Here is a 17,200-nt window from a genome sequence, read left to right on the forward strand (position 1 = left end):
TTATATTATACATGAAAAATAACTTTGCAATTTATTTATCAAAACTCTTGTTTTAAAAGTAAATAAATAAGAATGATTGTTTAAACTGCTTATATCTCTGGAGATTCTGGACACTTAAAAATAAGAGCTTCATTTATCAGTACAATACAGTCCTACAGAATTTTAACTTTAAAGTGCCTTATTTTCCAGGTGTGGAATGGGAAGAATAAAACCAAAAAACTTCTAGTAGGTAAAATACTGATTTAGAATCAGGGAGATCAAAGTTCAAGTCTGAGTCCCACTGGCTACTTAGGCATTCAAATTAAATTGAAAGAATCCAACAGAAGTTTTAGTTCTGGTAACAGTTTTTTTCTGGGAGTTTTTATATGCAAGTCTGCACATCAAATAATTTCTCCAGCCTCTAGGGTTATTCCAGGGGCTGAGGGACCCTCTTTTCTTTATATTGAAAAATCTTTGGTTCATGGAGAAGCTGGATGGGAAGCCTTTCAGATTTCTCAGAAAGTTTAACTTCATTAAAAGTATTTTCTTTCACAGATTTACATTGTAAATGCTCAATTAGCCAATTCCAGATTTGAGTTTTACATATCAGTACTCTCTTGTCTTTCATTACTAAAAAGACCTACTCCAGGTGCTATGAAATCATAATTTCTTTAAAGAAAAAGATATTTCTCTACTTTGGTTGAAGAAGAGTGTGAAATGAGATATGCTAATTGTCATGAATACTTCCATAGATCATCACAGCTAGGATATTAAAGACTTTTTCTTCAATCACTTAAACCAATTATGTAGATATAACATTTCAAAAGCCTTTAAAATTTCTTTTCCAACTTGCCATTGTTTTCTACTTAAACTTCCTTGATTCGCATTTGATGAAAAATCTGTTCCCTCCAACAAGAAATAATTACCTTTCCTCATAAGGAAGGTTCTGTTGCCATAAACATGGATTTTGTTGAGAGTAGCTGCAGGGATTATAAATTATCTGATGCTCATGAAAGCAATGATCACTCTTGTAAATTGCCATCAAAACAGGGATTTGATTCTTGCTTTGTTGAAGCTGCTTAATGTCCATGTAAAACTAATGTAAGTATGAAATGCAAATTCTCTATATTTCAAGGAAACCAACAAAGCTGCATACTAAATTTGACCAATGGTCTATTCTATCAAATTACTGCTTTCTCTTTGATATTTAACTGGTCTCAGAAGCCATAATTACATTATAATCTGATTATAAGACAGTTTTTCAACTCTGAATGTTCAACAATGGATTCTAAAGTTGAAAGATTTATATGCATAATAACATATACTTTTAATTATGTTATAAAAGTTTGTGTTTATATTCAGTCAGTCCATTTTTTAACCTTGTTAAAAACTTAGCATTACAGTATTGGGTTAAAAAAGTTGTACTCAAGGGAAAAAGTAATAACCATATTTTAAATTATCCAACTTTCAGTTTTGTTGAAAATCAGCTTCTTGTCATTGCAGGAGATGTGACAGATCTGACTGAGATTACTTTATGTTGAAATGATAAAAGAAATTTTTAAGATAAAAAGTAGAGAGATATTTTTACTAGTAAAGGTAAGATACTCATGTATTTAAATGGGAAGCATTACAGATTGTACAGCTTGTTCATGGTGTCCTATTTATTAACTAAAAAATATACAATGATGTTTAAATACAATTATCTTCAAAAATGTCTAGAGATGAAAGGCAACGGAACCACTGTTCTTTTTATAGTATAAAATTCCACAGAAGAGTAGAGAAACAACATGGTTCTCTTGACATTTAAATCAAGCAAATTATGCACTTTTCATTTTTTTATCATTGTATGCAGGAGGTAGAAGCAGTGACATCCTACGAAGGAGAACTTAGAAACATTCATTGTCATACCATGTAAGGATGGTATTAGGAAAGACCAGGCTCAGTGGCAGATGAAGCTTGGAAGGTACATGAAGGGCCCTAAAGAGCTTCAACTGGTACATTAGTAGTGAAAATCTGAACAAGGGAAATGTGGACACTGCTGAATGAAGAAGGGAATTTAGTGGCAGTGAACGCAGACAGGTCTGAAGTATTTAAAGTGTTCTTTGCTTTGGTCTTTGCCAATAAGATCTCTGCCCTGGCTAAAGAAATGGTTCCAAGAGAAGAAGAATAATCAGTGAATGAGGGTCAAGCCCAGGACTGCTGGAGATGGCTTGACGCATACAGGTCCATGGGACCCAACAACCTGTAGGCAAAGACATGTCCTCACAAGACTACTCTCCATCATATCTGAAAAGTCATGGAGGTTGGAGAAGGGCTCCAACAACTGGAGAAAAAGAAATGTCAAAAAATCCATCTTTAAAAAGGTTGGAAGTAAAACAGTCTAAAGGCCAGCCAAAGTCACCTTGTTACCTAGGAAAATTCTAGAACAAATCCTCTTGGAACAGATTTCTGGGGACGTGAAGGAGAAGACGGTGTTTGGGAGCAGTCAGCATAACTTAGCAAAAGGTAAATCTTGTCTAACCAAAGTCATTAGACCTCAGGGTCAGAAGAGTGGATTTGTGCGTGAGGAGAGAGCCATATATCTAGTGTATAGAACAAATTTTTTGTCAAGTTCTGCCACAGAATAAAATCCAAACTGAGAGATCACAGTCTGTATGGATAGATAAATAGATGAGTAAAAAACAGATGTAATGATGAAGCTCCATGGTTAATGGGCATCACTCAACCTTCAGGCTGATAAGTGGAATACCACAGGGGTCTTATTTTGGGATATGACTTGGTTAACCTCATTAGTAATGACTTGGAAGAAGCAATAAAAATCTGTTGTATACTCTCAGTCCAGTTTGTAGCTAACATCAAATAGATATAACCGAATTTACTTGAGGCAGAGGGACCTAGACAAGTGGATGAATGAGGCACAGGAACCTTGTGAAACCAGTGGAGTTAAATGCAAAATCCTTCATGCAGGGAGGAAGAACTCTTTACAATACAGGCTCGGTACAGAATGTGAAGAGAAGCTCTGCAGGAAAGGCTTTGGAGATCCTGGCAAACAGAACTGAGGATGAGCCACCAGCACCCTGAGAAAGCAGAGAAAGACAACAGCAGCCTGGACTATATGAGCAGGAAACCAAAAAAAGTGTCAGAATCCCACAGGACCTCGATGCTTCTTCAGGGTCAGTGTTCCTGCAAAACCATATCACACACACACACAACAGATTCAACTTTGTCACAGTCCTGTGATATACCATGTAAAATACTGAATGATTTTAAATGCTTCAGTAAGCAATGATGACAAAACCGGAGTCAGAAGCAAACAAAAAATACTTCAGAAACAGTTTGAAGATTATTTTGAAGTGGATTTACAAGTTTTATTTGCTCTAGATGTCAGACCCAGAACTGATGTGACTCAATTTAAGGTCTTTCATATCTTGTTCATTATTTGTCTGTTAAAGATATTTTTTAACAACATCATCATGACAGTTGTATAGCTTCATATTTTTGCCTTTCTCTTCTTCTATTGTGAACTTTTAACTTCAAAGCTTTGGAGGCCTGCTGTGACTCTTTTCTGATATAATTTCTCCAGGCTGAAATACTTTATTACACAAGATCTATAACTTAATACTATTTTTTTTTCCTTTAGGCAGCCAAAACTGTTCATCATCCATCAGATGTTCAAATTATTTATTTAGTTTGGTACAGATTCTAGTTTTGTAATTTGTCTGTGAACTTCTTAAAGCAGCAAAAAATCTCTAGTAAATTAGTGCTGGAAGTCAGACTTCTACTATAAAGGACAAATTTTTATTTTAAGATGTACTGATTTATATATATATACACCTTCATTATTTTGTGTGGAACATCAAGTGAATTTGTAGAGATTGCAGAGGACAAAGGAGTATCTATAATTGGAGCAACTATATTGAGGCAGTACAGAATTTTCCCATCTTGGAATGAACAACAGGAATTCCTGCTCTTCTAGAGCTTTCTGAAAAGCAAAATAAATGCATCTACTGCGATGTTCCCCAAAGAAGAGAAGGTTGTCTTTTGTCATGGGGTGCTACAGGAAAGTTTGTGGGTTGGAGTTTGACACCCTGATTACCTTTTTAAGAGTTCCTTATGTGGTCATTTGAAGGTAACACAGATATAAAAAATAGATTCTCATATGCAATATTAGGAATAAATGTGTGGTCTACATACAAATTTCAAATGTATTCATTATTAAATACTTACTGTTAGAACTCAAAGAAAACTGAAAAAAGTGATTAAGATGCATAATGAATGTGGTGATTAAGTACATGAAGGTCAGCTAATAAAAATATGGCATGCACAGTTTTTACTTACATCTAGATTTCCATTCATACAGATATGCAAGCTGGATATTTTTATTTCTAATAAATACATTAGTTGATTATTAAGTGCACTTAGGAGAAATCATAGGAGTAACTTAATACAAATTACAAGGGCAAAATATTTTCATTCTTACTGTGTTACATCTTGAGTTTTTGCCAGCCACAATTTGTTGCTTACAGAAAAACAAAGTAGATTTCTAAGAATTGTCAGCTGAATCCTTATATTAACAATCTAGATTTTAGCAGGCCATCTTTTAAGAAGAAAATAGTAAAAATACTACTGACTCCAAAATAATTTTAATATTGTTGTTTTAATTTCAGAGGTGTCTATTTGCAAAGGACACATTTTTTAGAAAAGGCAGACTCTTTTTTTTTTCCTTGAAGGTTAGCTTCAGTGCAGCTACACTGAACGTTTAAACCCACTAGCTGTTTTAAAAATTTTTGGTTTTATATGGTAAAATCTTTGGGTTTATATGGTAAAATTGTCTGCCCGACTTCAGAGGAACTGTTAAAATTAGATCATGCATATTTATGCATCCATGCTAAGGCGCTCTATCAGGATCAAGTATATATATCAGATCTGAGGAATATGGCTGTTTTAATTTCTAGCCAGTACTACAAAAATACTAAAAGGGCCTTCAAATCTTAATATAAGTTTTTATTAGAATGAGTTGATGATAGTAAAATCAATGGGTGGAAAATACCCTACATATATGTAGCTTTACTGTGGGAATCTTTCCCTACTACACTGTTTTTTTCTTTCTACTGCTTTGCATGGCTTCACAGAGTGCAAGAACACTATTCTGTCTTCCAGTTGTTCATAAAAATAAGTCTCACCTTCTGTTAACTTTGATATGTTGCTTTTTTTCTTACTTCTACTTAACACAGAAAAACTTCAACCAACACTTTCCCCCACAGGCAATTCCCTTCTGTTAATCTCAGACTGCTTTTTCTCAATATACTTAATCTAATTTAGCTATCAATTCTCTCTAGGGAGGGCTCTTTTGCTTTTCTACTCTCTCCCTATTCTGATACACCATTCTCTTTTCCCCTTTACATTGACTTTAGTGCTTGTCTGGCACTCAGTTGGGTTTAGTTCATAACTCCTAGAGCAGATGTAGCATGCAGCTGGGCACAAAGAGGCTGATCTTTTCAGCAGCAACCTGAAGTTGGATTTCAAAGTGAAATATCTTCTTTATGATCCTTACATGGCACACCAGATTTTTCTCCCAGTGTGAATTTTTGATTGCTTTTAGGAAAATATCATCCCCACTTCTGTTCAAGTGTTTGCACCAGACCCTGAGCACAACAGCCAGGATAGAAGCAGCAGCTAGCTCCACTTTTGCCATTCACTTAGGTCCTTTTGACAAAATACTAGCTCCAAAAGGTTTTTCATATTTTCCTTGATTTGGAGTAAGCAAATGATTGAAATAGATACTAGATTTTACCTTGAATTGGAAATATTGGGATGTGGGTTTGTTCTTTCTAATACACCCCAATAATAGGAAAAGAAACGCTAATCACAACTACTCCAGGATATGAATGGATTTCGTGAACATCTTGCACATACCTCACCTTTGTAGCTTTGTAGCAGGGGAGCTGTGCTATATCTGTGGCTGTCACATCCTTATTCTTATGTTTCCTATGTTGTGCAAAGGCAGGTTACATTAATGAATATCAGACAGCCATGAAAAACCTCAGCAGCATTTATGTGCTCCCAATTAACCGGACTATTTTATTTCCCTATGCCTGCTTCTTCCCCCACCCCACCCCAAGATCAAGTTTCATTCAGAAATTGACAGGGCACACTCAGACCGAATGTTCCTTTTCTTTATCATATGCAGGGAATCATTTCCCCTTTGTTTATTTTCTTTCTTTGGCTGTGGAGTCTTGACTCTTCTTTCCTTCCTTCTGAAAGAAAAGAGTTTTTTAAACCTTAAAAAAACTTCAGCTTTCAGCAAGTTTAATCCTCAGGCGTGGAGACTGGGGAGGCAACAAGCAATTATTTTACAAAAATATTTTCAAGAGCTAACACAGGAACTTGCTTTTACATCATAAATCAATATTACCTTTCAGCCTAATATAGAACCAAGTCCAATATGAAATGAAAGTAACATAGTGGAAGGATGTTCTTTCAAGATGAGGGAAACTTCTGAGAGGAAGAACAAGTACAAACACGTTTGAATTAAGTAGGGAAGTTGCAACAGGAACAAATAGGAATTTCAGATAGTCTGAGAACCAGCCTGTGTCAAAAAAAGGATGCTTGGATTTCCAATTTTAAGCAAGAATGATAGCTGTTATATAGGATTTTTGAATTATTTTATGACAGCTCTATAGCAAGAACTCATTTTTCAATTTTATTCTGATATTCTCTGAAGGAAATAACCTGAACCATAGGACACAGCTGGTTGACTTCTTCACTCATCTGTCAGTCAGGAGAAACACCACAGCATTCTGTCTTCTCACAGCTGGAATAAAAATGACAGTGATATCCCCTTTCTTGATCCTCTGTCTGTGAAATGAAACATGCTGCTGTTTGCCTGTAGCTAGGCAGATGAGAGAAACCAGTGATAAACATGACACGAACATTTTTCATATATTTAGAGAAAAAAGATGTTTTACATATGTTATACTACTATGTGTTTAATATCCATGCTACTACATTGCTAAATTACAGGTTTAGAAGTGGTTGCTATCAGTAATTTGATTATTGAAACTAATAGGTTTTTGATCTGTGTAAATTTAGGCAAATCAGTTTAGCTTCCATGGCACAAATCTTGGAAATCATATATTTTATTTTAGCTTCCTATTGATTTCTGCCAGGAAGTAATACTCTCCTTGCATGGTTCTCAGTGCAGGGTGAAGCCTTAATATTTACTGTATTCCTGTGTGAACACACAGAGCTATAACACCTAATTGGTAATCACACTAGGACTGTGACTTTTGGGTGACTGTCATTCTATGTTCTTCATTAATAACATCAACTGAACTTGAATTTACTCGATTTTGACTCTTCTTAAAATCTTTAACCCAGCTAGTGAAAGAATGAAACAAACATAATTTAGTTGGCTTTGGAACATGTCTTTCTGATGAAAACTTGGAAAGTTGGTGGAAATAATGTGATAGTAACTACTGAGATTGTAAAAGGACCTATATTTTAAATAATATCTTTTCTTTTTCATACAAAATTTGAAGTAGTTTCTCTCCTTCCTTCCCACAGATGTTTTAACAGGTATTTCAAGAGTTTGTAGTTAATCGTTGGAAGAAGGATAATACCTAAATATATTAATAAATCTTTGGAGAAAAGGTGGAAAAATTTTATCTTTCCAGTACTTATGAATTATTCTGTAAATCAAGTGTTATTAAATGAAACGGTAAGTTTAATATGGTTTATTAGCTCAAAGCTATAGATGGAATGAATCCTAATGTTTACAGCCAGTCAGGCATAATAAACTTTGTGTATGTGGAAGGTGTAGGCTCTGAGACAATTTTGGCGTGTATGGTTTTCCACTTACTCAAACTAAACTTTTATGTTAGCTGATGAAATTGTAACCTTTGTTTTAAGGTGCATATCCTGCTTATCTGTTTACTCTGCAATGTGTTCATAGTCAGAACAAACCTTAACATCTGGAGCTATATGTCAAAAATGCTGTGTTGTTCTGTTTGGAGCAAGTTCAGGATGCCAAGGGAGCATAGCTGAATTTCCAGAGCTGAAAGCATAGCACAGGAGTGTTGTTAATATATCTATGTACATTTTCCAGCTTTTTCACAGATTTATTTTTTACTTTCTATTGACTTTTGATTTATTTTTGACTTAATAATTAATGAAAAACCAAGTTCATCCTCTGTCACTAACAATAGTAACAACATCTCAATATCAACATCTGTGGGAAGTTTTGCCATCTAGTTTACAGATTATATGGACAGGAAGATCTCTTTTGGATTTTCAGTCCATGAAGCTAAAGACAGTAGAAGTTTTATAATGTAGAAACTCAGGGACTTGTAAGCTTTGCTGAGGCCAGTAAATTAGATAACACAAAAATCTTTCTGACAGTGTTCAGCAATACTCAAAGAAAGTTGAATTTTGATTGTGGGGGCAAAATGACAGACTGTCCAATACAGGCAAGGAGATTTTGCTTTAATTTCTGAGTTGTTTTCAATTCCTCCTACTCTCTGTTGGTTTCCCTTGGTGTTGACAGGAAACAAGCAGGAACCAATTGACTTTATCATGCACAAGATATTCCCCTGCCCAAAAGGCAGTTACAGGGATATAAATGCTACATTTGTTAAGCAGATGGATCTCTAAATTCATTTTAGGTATTAGAGTTGCTAATTTAATGGAGGGAGGAGAAAAGAAATAAAATGCCATAACATGTAACATCTCTCAAGCATTACAGCATGCATTATTCTTTCCATGTTTTGATGTTTGGTCTGGAAAAAAAAAAAACAGGCCCCCCCAAAAAAAAGTGGGAGTGGTGTGGGTGGTGATCCATCTATGAATTGTAAATGGATGCTGCTTATGCACTCTCTGCTGGTCACGCTCTTTAGTGTTGACACTTTGAAAGGCACCACAAGTCTTAGTTCCTAGGTACTTGGCATCCTAGAGATGATAGATAAAAAATGTACCAGATCCACAGGTAGATGGGGCTTTTGGACAGGGAGACACACTGCAATTATATCTTTTTAAATTAACTATCTCTGTGTATGTGAATAATCTAAATTAATCTAGCTGCTTTTTCCTCTAGATTTGTCAAGATTTTAATTAAAGTGTCTTGAGTATACATTCTATCTGAGTGAGCGCCTGCATCATGTTTTCACTCTCAAAGATCCCAAAGTTTTCTTATTATGGCTAGCTTTGTGTCCACAGAAAGAAAGGGAAGAATGAGCTTCCCACACCCAACAAAGAAATTCAACTTTTTTCCCTAATTCATTATTGCTCAGTTAGTTCAAATTCAAAGGTAGTAGGCGAGATATAGCAATACTTAATTTCCTGAGTTTGGTAAAAATATAATTAAAATATTATTGCTGCTTTAAGTAGAAGCATATTTGTTCTCAAGCAAAGTTGCTGTATGAAGAAACTACTCCATTTTTGAGAATCTGGAATTTGACTTAATCATTAATGGTGCATCCAGCTAAACAAAACACAAAACCCAGTGAACCCAGTGACCTAGACTGCACTTATCCTGATTAAGGCAATATTTTAATACATAGCTTTAAGTCTGAAAAACAAAACCAAAAAAACAAACAAAAAACCCAAAATAAAACAAAACAAACAAAAAAAAACCCAGAAAAAGTATATACCCCAAAAATTAATCTTGACTTTTGATAAAAATTGAAAATTTTGATCTATAAGAGGAAGATGAAATTTCTATATTATGGCATTACAGAAAAAGGGATAAGGCAGATGCTCAAATCTCCTGTCACTTACTGAGTCAGCAAATTGTAACGTAAGTCAAAAACTATAAAACGTTTTTGTTTTCTGGAATTTTTTGCTGATAATTTAATTAATACCTTAAATCACACCTCAAATGAGAAAAGAACCACAATCTACAGCTATTATAACTTCAGATGACAGCATGTCTCAATCCTCTCACCAGTAAGGGTTGCTTTTATCTTTCTTGTCATCATCACTATTTCATACAGTCATTGTGAGAAACAGAAAATAATGTCTATCATTAATAAGCAGTCTGAAAATTATATCTGGTTGCAAAAGTAGATTCCACGTGTCTCCTGTGAAGAGGAGGGTGATGCTTTGGTGACAAGTAAGACCTTTTTGATTTCTGATTAAGTTTTTCCATTGGCAGTATTAATAGTGTGCCTGGGGGAAGTAAATCTTTCTAGTTTCTTATGATTTTCATCCCAGCTGTGAATCTCTATAATTTTCACCCCAACACATCAACTGTGTTTTAAATTGTGTATTTGAATACTTATATAGTTGAATATTATACCAGGCAAAAAAATCTAAACATGGCCTGAGCTATAAAAAGAGTTGCATTCCTTGTGTAATAATATTCAATGTAGTTCCAAACCTAAATTTAGGGAAAAAAATCTTGCCTTATCTCAGTCTTTGTTGCTCCTTTCTACTTTATGTGTAATATCATTACATTGCTATGTTAATTTGTTAAACTGTTATTGCAATGTAACTATTGTCATGCCCCTATTCCTAATTGTCAGAAGTGCTTATGATGTCTTCATTTAATGTGTTATTGCTGTATTATGTCAGGTATGTCAGGTTTTGATTCATGCATTGAATTTCTAGCTAGATAACTCACTGAGTCATAGGCCATAGCTGTCATTTCCCAAGGGCACAGAAAATACTGGCTGTCACCCAACATAAAATTCTGGTAGGCTTCCACAATTCTTATATCTTTTTGCTCTGTTTGCTGACACAAGTGTTGTCTTCTTCGTCCAGATGTTTCTGTCCAGAGTTTCATTCAGTTACTGAGACAGAATGTCTAAGCATCTTTTTCTACTGAATGTGCTTTACTTTTCCTCCTCTGACTTTCTTGAAACCCTCTCCTCAACACAGTCTATTGATATGGCTATTTTATCCGCTTTTATTCACTTCTAGTTTCTCATATACATATTTATTTTCATAAAAAACTAAACTTATTAAGAATAATAATGAAAACAAATCTTCTCACCTTCATTTTTTTAATTCTTTTTTTCTCTGCATATTTCTATATCTACTATTCCTAATTACTATTTTCATCAAATCTGAAGGTGAAAAATATAGTTCTTCAGTATTCTTTTCACTGTCATTAATCTCCATAATCTACAGTTTACAAATTGTGTTTAAATTTCACAGTGTTGGAAGTTGTTACCTTCAACTCACTTCTCTTGTCTAGAGTGTCAGGATACATTACAGTCATAAGAAAAAGTTTTGACTACGGAGACCTCCCATTTGCCTTTCATAACCCTCTCACAAACGTCTCAAATCTTTCTCCACACTTCTCATTTTGTTTTCATGCAAAATATTTTCACACCTGTAATGATTAGCTCTCTGCTTTTACCCAAAAGTTCTCTATTTTCCTCCCCCAGATTATTTTTCCTGTTTCTGAGTTTTTTCAACTTTGTTTTACTTAAATTTAGTTTTGGAGTTTTGGTTCAATCTCTCCATTTACACTAGAGCAGTTTATAGCTATAGTCTATTTCTGGTTTAAATACCTATTTGCCTGCAATCTGAAACAATCCTCAGACACATCCCATCCTACAGCTGACCACCAAATTAAACAACAAATCATGACTGGGCATGAAGTGAGCCATGATATTGTCATCTCTGCAGTTAGTGGTAGAAGTGTGTAAGTTTAAGTATCATTATTTGCCACCTCAGAAGTGCTGAGTGTGTTTCAAAATAAAACACACTTTATTCTGTCTAGACACCCCTTAAACAATAAACATAATATATTTCTTTTATCTCTCAGTGCCTTTTTCTCTGATCTATGAAATTCTAAATTTCTTAGCCTATGTCAGTTTTTTCCATTTGTCATCCCACTTGCCATATGTTGAATTTTCTCCATTCTCCCTAACTGACACTAGCTATACAAAATGGATTTTTCTTATTTGCTACCAAAGCATTCCATACAGCAAGGGCAATTTCTGCATCTATAGAGATGTGCAATAGCACAGAATAAAATGGAATGGCTCCAAGTTTGTACTGTTATGTGCCACAGACGATTTTGTGCCTCAGCAACTGTAGATGTCTCTTCACTTAAAGGTAATCTTATGAGCACATATCTAGAGAAATTGTTTTTGTGTGGTGTAGCACACAGTTATTAGCTGCATTATAACTGTAAGCACAGAGCTCCATGCTCTAAGGTGTCTTGTCTCTACTTTAGTAGAGATGTACTTCCAATATTACCATATTTATACTGAAAGAGTAGAAGGCTATTGTGAACAACTAGCATTTCTAAATTATTTTCTTGGAATCAAATCTGATTTGTCCAAATTTGAAGGTTTTTCCTCAGGTTAAAGATTAGACTTTTCTTGCACTCTACCATTCAGTTAGATATAACCACAGCTGAATATTTGAAAACATGGCTGAAAGATCTGTTTTATATTGACTTTTGCAATTTACTGTCATTTTAAAATTTACTTTATTTAATGTCTTGCAAAAGAACAATTCCAAAATGAGCTCACATTTTAAAATATGTACTTTTCAACCAAGACAATCAAATACCAAAGGATGTCAAAATAGGTTCAAAAAATGAATAATAGCAAAGCTGTGAACAACAGTACACTCTTGACAATATTCAATCTGTTCTTTACAAAAATAAAGTATCCTTAAACTAAAGAAATTGTTAGCTTCAAAAATAGTGTTTTCTTTTTTTTTCTGAAATAAAAATTGCTACACACCACATATAAGCAAAGATCAAAGCAACTTTGAAATATTAAAACATGTGATACATGTGATACATAGAATTTTGAGAACAATTGTTTACAATAGCTGTTATTTTTTTCTGAACTCACCCAATATCATATGGTATTTTACTTACTTTTCCATCTGTCACTGAATGGAATGACTGTGTCTGATGTGTGATATGACACTTAACAAACCTGTCATGAAACACCTGATTTAATACCATAATGTCAGCTATTAGTTGTTCTGTCAAAAATATCCTATAGTTAAATTTCTTAAAGGGTCTGAAGTGTTACAGAACCTTATTTGTCCTAAAGTCGAATTGATTCATCCTTTCTGTAAAGTGACCAGTTGAAAAGCAACAGAAACTAGATTTTTGCAAAAAGTCATGTTACTTAACAAAAAAAAAAAAAAAAAAAAAAAAAAAAGAGAGAATTCAACATGGCAAAAGGAAAAATATATCACTCATCCTTTTGTGGTTTTTGATGTTGTTGTATTTTGCAAGTGCTTTTGCAAGTAATTTTACTTTCTAAAGTACTGAGACTGTCTCAGCAAAACAAAAAAAAAAGAGGACTATAAATAAACAAATTGTTTGTGAAATGAAGAGGTAGTGATAACTTTCTATTTCTCACAGATTGAAAATGAGGGATTTTTCCATTAAATTATCAGACAGCTGGTGTAAAACATTAAGAATATTTATTTATTTACTTACTTATGTACTTATATATTTCTTTCTCTTAGCACACAGCTCAACTCTGGTACTCCTTGATTAGGTCAGAGCTCATAAAAGCTAAGCAATGGAAATAAGCATCACTAACCCATGGATGTGGACATTCCTAAAACTCATACATATGGCACTTGAGAGTACATATCATGGGGATTACCACTAAAGATTCCAGAATAACTCAGTATTTTTTCCTCAGCAAAATCTGTTGGTAATGACAAAATATAAGCCATAACTGGATTTCTGGATGGGCACTGTCTGCCTGATTTGCGTTCTCATCTTACTATCCAAACCATTGAAAGACAGATATTTTTGAAATATTTTTTTATATATTACAGAGTAAATACTAACTTGCAAATGAAATACTATGGAACATTTTTTGAACTGTGTGCAGGATAATCTATCTCTGCTGTTTTGTCTAATTTTTAAGATGGTGTTGCTTAAACCAGGATTTTATGAAATGCACATTAACTTTTTGAAATCTGTTTCATTTAGATATTATCTGAGAACAAAACATATAAATTCAAGGTGTTGTAATCTGATGTAGAAACACATCCTGTAGGATTAATGTTTGATAGCTTTTGCTGAGAGTCCAGAAATGATTTGATAGAATTTCATTGTTGCTTCTATCCATTTTCATCGTCGTTCTCTTTCCTGCTTTACAGCAAATAAGATCTATGTAAGGGAAATAGAACAAGGGTTAACTTTACTTGTTGTGCGTGCCTGTGGATGTGAATAAATGGGTATATTTATTCTCAGAAGAATTGGTAATACTTGCAGGAAACAATTTGATGACCTGTGGCTCAGTAGTGATGTTTTATTTTGATCCGGTGAAGGTAGAAACTAATTCTAAGCCACTAAGTAGTCCAGTAGAATTTATCAGGAACATTTCAGACTACAGGATTCATTTTTAGAAGAGTCTTGTTTTTTCAGTGTTTTAGATGCCTTTCTCATCTACCTTCTTTACTTTCAAAGACTTCACTTGTCTTTCTCTTACTATTACCTTTAGTCTTACCCAAAATGCTTTCTCATGCAAAATAAGCAATTCTTTGTAGAATTGTCTTGAAAAATATACATTCTAAACCAAAACCAAAGTAGTTTCACCAGTAAATGTTGTCAGTCCCCAAGACTGCGCAAATGTCCTATAACTTACACTAATATTTTTATTTATAAAGGAATAAATAAATGCTCATGATCCTGAAGCTTTCCTTTGTGACTTTTTACAGAGAAAGGGTCTACATTATATGAAACAGTCTTATGACAATTTCTGTGATAATTTTTTCTTTTTTAATACACCTAATTCAAACTTTATGTTTTGAACTTCTATCTCCTCTAGATTTACATGAAACTAAAATTTTTAAAAACAGATTAACCTGTATTATCAGGAAATAAAGTATTAAAGTATTGGAACACCCTTGATATGTAAACATTTTTATACATTCTTTTTATCACTATAAATATTTACATTTTTAATGCATGAACTACCACGTTAAATCAGAACATCATCAATTATCAGAGCAAGTTTTAACGTGTTCTTTGCCTGTTGTTTAATTTCTTGATTTTGTTTGACTTTTTTCACAAGATAATTAGCCTACTAATCATGTAGTTACTGCCAAGGCATGCATTGTACAGATCTTCACCATTATGTAAACATTGTGTTACTGAACACTGTAATATTTAAGATGTTTGCAACCTGAGCTACTGGAAGAAAAATTTCCTTGATATTTATAGTTTCCCTTAAAAATCTCTGCTTAATTTGTCTGGCTCCTTGATATTTCTACAAAATTTTTGCTGGTGTATAGTTCTTAATTTTCTTCTAAAAATTTAATTCTAAATTGAAACACAGAATTCTATTAACAGCCTTTTTTAGCCCAAGATCTGGGAAGACTTTCAACACAATATTTTTGTATCATCAAATCAGCGTATTTTCCTTCAAGTTTCTTAAGTTGGGATCAATATATAAGAGAAAATATCTTAAAATTAAGTATATTAACTAGAATTCATGTTCATTTTTTTGTCTGAAAGGCTCATTTATTTATACATTTATCAGAGAAGCAATTAAATGCTACACTATTTTTTTTTGTCTCAGTTATTCTTTATTAGTGTACTGTTTGTCTTCTGAAATATTTCTGGTTTTCTTCTTTCATTATTTCTTATCCTAGAGAAGTTGTATGCAAATATTAATTTTCTTCCCTTTTTTTGTTTTAAATATTAATGAAAAATATTCTTGCAAATCATGGTAGATATAAACCACATTTAAGAATGGCTGAGAACCCTAAATCTCAAATGAAAAAGTTCATTTCAATGCTCAGTTCACACCAAGTGGGAAGAGGAGTGGTGAATGGAAAACGAATGCCTAGCCCTAAAGAGATAATGTGAATTCTTCAATTAATTTGTGCTCTCTTGACAGATGAAAGAGTGAAATTGAAGGTCTCCCAGAGAACTTTAACCATTCCTCTTCAGTTGAATCAGAAGGGGCAGGAAAAAGTGTGTGTGTAAGAGAAAATGATTAATAGAAAGTCCTGGAAGGAAACAAAGCCATACATCAAATTATATTATCTAGAAAGATGCATAAAGTACTTGGAATACACGGTATTTCTAAACTTCCATAAAATTTCTACCTCCTCTTCTGTTACTTTTTAAGTCAGAAAATTTACTTCATTACTGCTCAATTTTATATTTAAATTTGATTTATTATTTTATATTAATTGTTTAATTATATAATTCTGAAAATAAATATTGGAATTGTTGGAAAAAATCTTTTACATATATAATTGTGCTTATTTTGCAGCACAGAAAAAAAGTCACAGTATTGTAGTAAATCAGTTTTTATGTTTATTATTTCTTTCTCTTAGTAGCATGGTATTTCTCTTTATGATGAACCATGTTACTATTACTAACAAAAAAAAAAAATCCATATCAAAATTTCTGTATAAGGCAATGTTCAAATTTTTTTATAAAATTATGAAGTATCATAAAGAATGCTATATTTTGCCCAGCATCAAAATAAGTAAAATAATCTCTGTGGAAAATCCAATATAATTTTCTGAATGGACATCTTTGACATAATGTCAGCATCCAAAATGGGCATGCTTTCATCTGCACAGTTCTAATTACCTTTTAGAAGGCTTTGCCTGCTATTGATTGCTGTGCATATTTCTCAACAGATAATAGTGATTTAAAAGGATAATTCCTGATTAGGCCTGTGAAATATTTGTCTTCACACTTATTACCCTAGTTCTTATAATTAAATGACAAGATGTTGAATTTGCATGCAAACTTACACCAATAGAAAGCATAAAATAGGTATTTACAGAAAACAGCTCTCTATGTATGGCTGTGAGATGAAGATAACAAAGGACACAGGATCCTGATGAATCCTCTGGTGCAGTCACTGCAGATTTGGGGTCTGGGCAGATAAATTGTGTATCTTTGGGATTTTTTATAATGTTTATTTTTATTTTCATTTCATGCTTATATTATGGAATGCCAGATGGAGAGAGCTTTTTTTCCTATCTAGATTGATGACTTTTAAAGAAAACACAATTAGAGACTGAGTTTTACTGAAGGGCATAGAATAGCAGGATAGTTCAAGAGTCTCTGCTGTGTTTTTTCTAGATCCCACGTGTAAGATAGGTATAGAAGGTTTTTATAATAGCTGAGTAGCTAATTGTAATAATGTCTAAACAGCATTTGTCAATGAGTTAATGAAATTTTGAACAGAACTACTCAGTTCTCTTACACTACTATTGCATTCTAAACAATTTTGCCCTTTTGTTCCTATCTGCCTTA

Source organism: Lonchura striata, chromosome 1A (genome assembly GCF_050655825.1).
Source record: "Lonchura striata isolate lonStrDom1 chromosome 1A, ASM5065582v1, whole genome shotgun sequence".
NCBI lineage: Eukaryota > Metazoa > Chordata > Aves > Passeriformes > Estrildidae > Lonchura > Lonchura striata.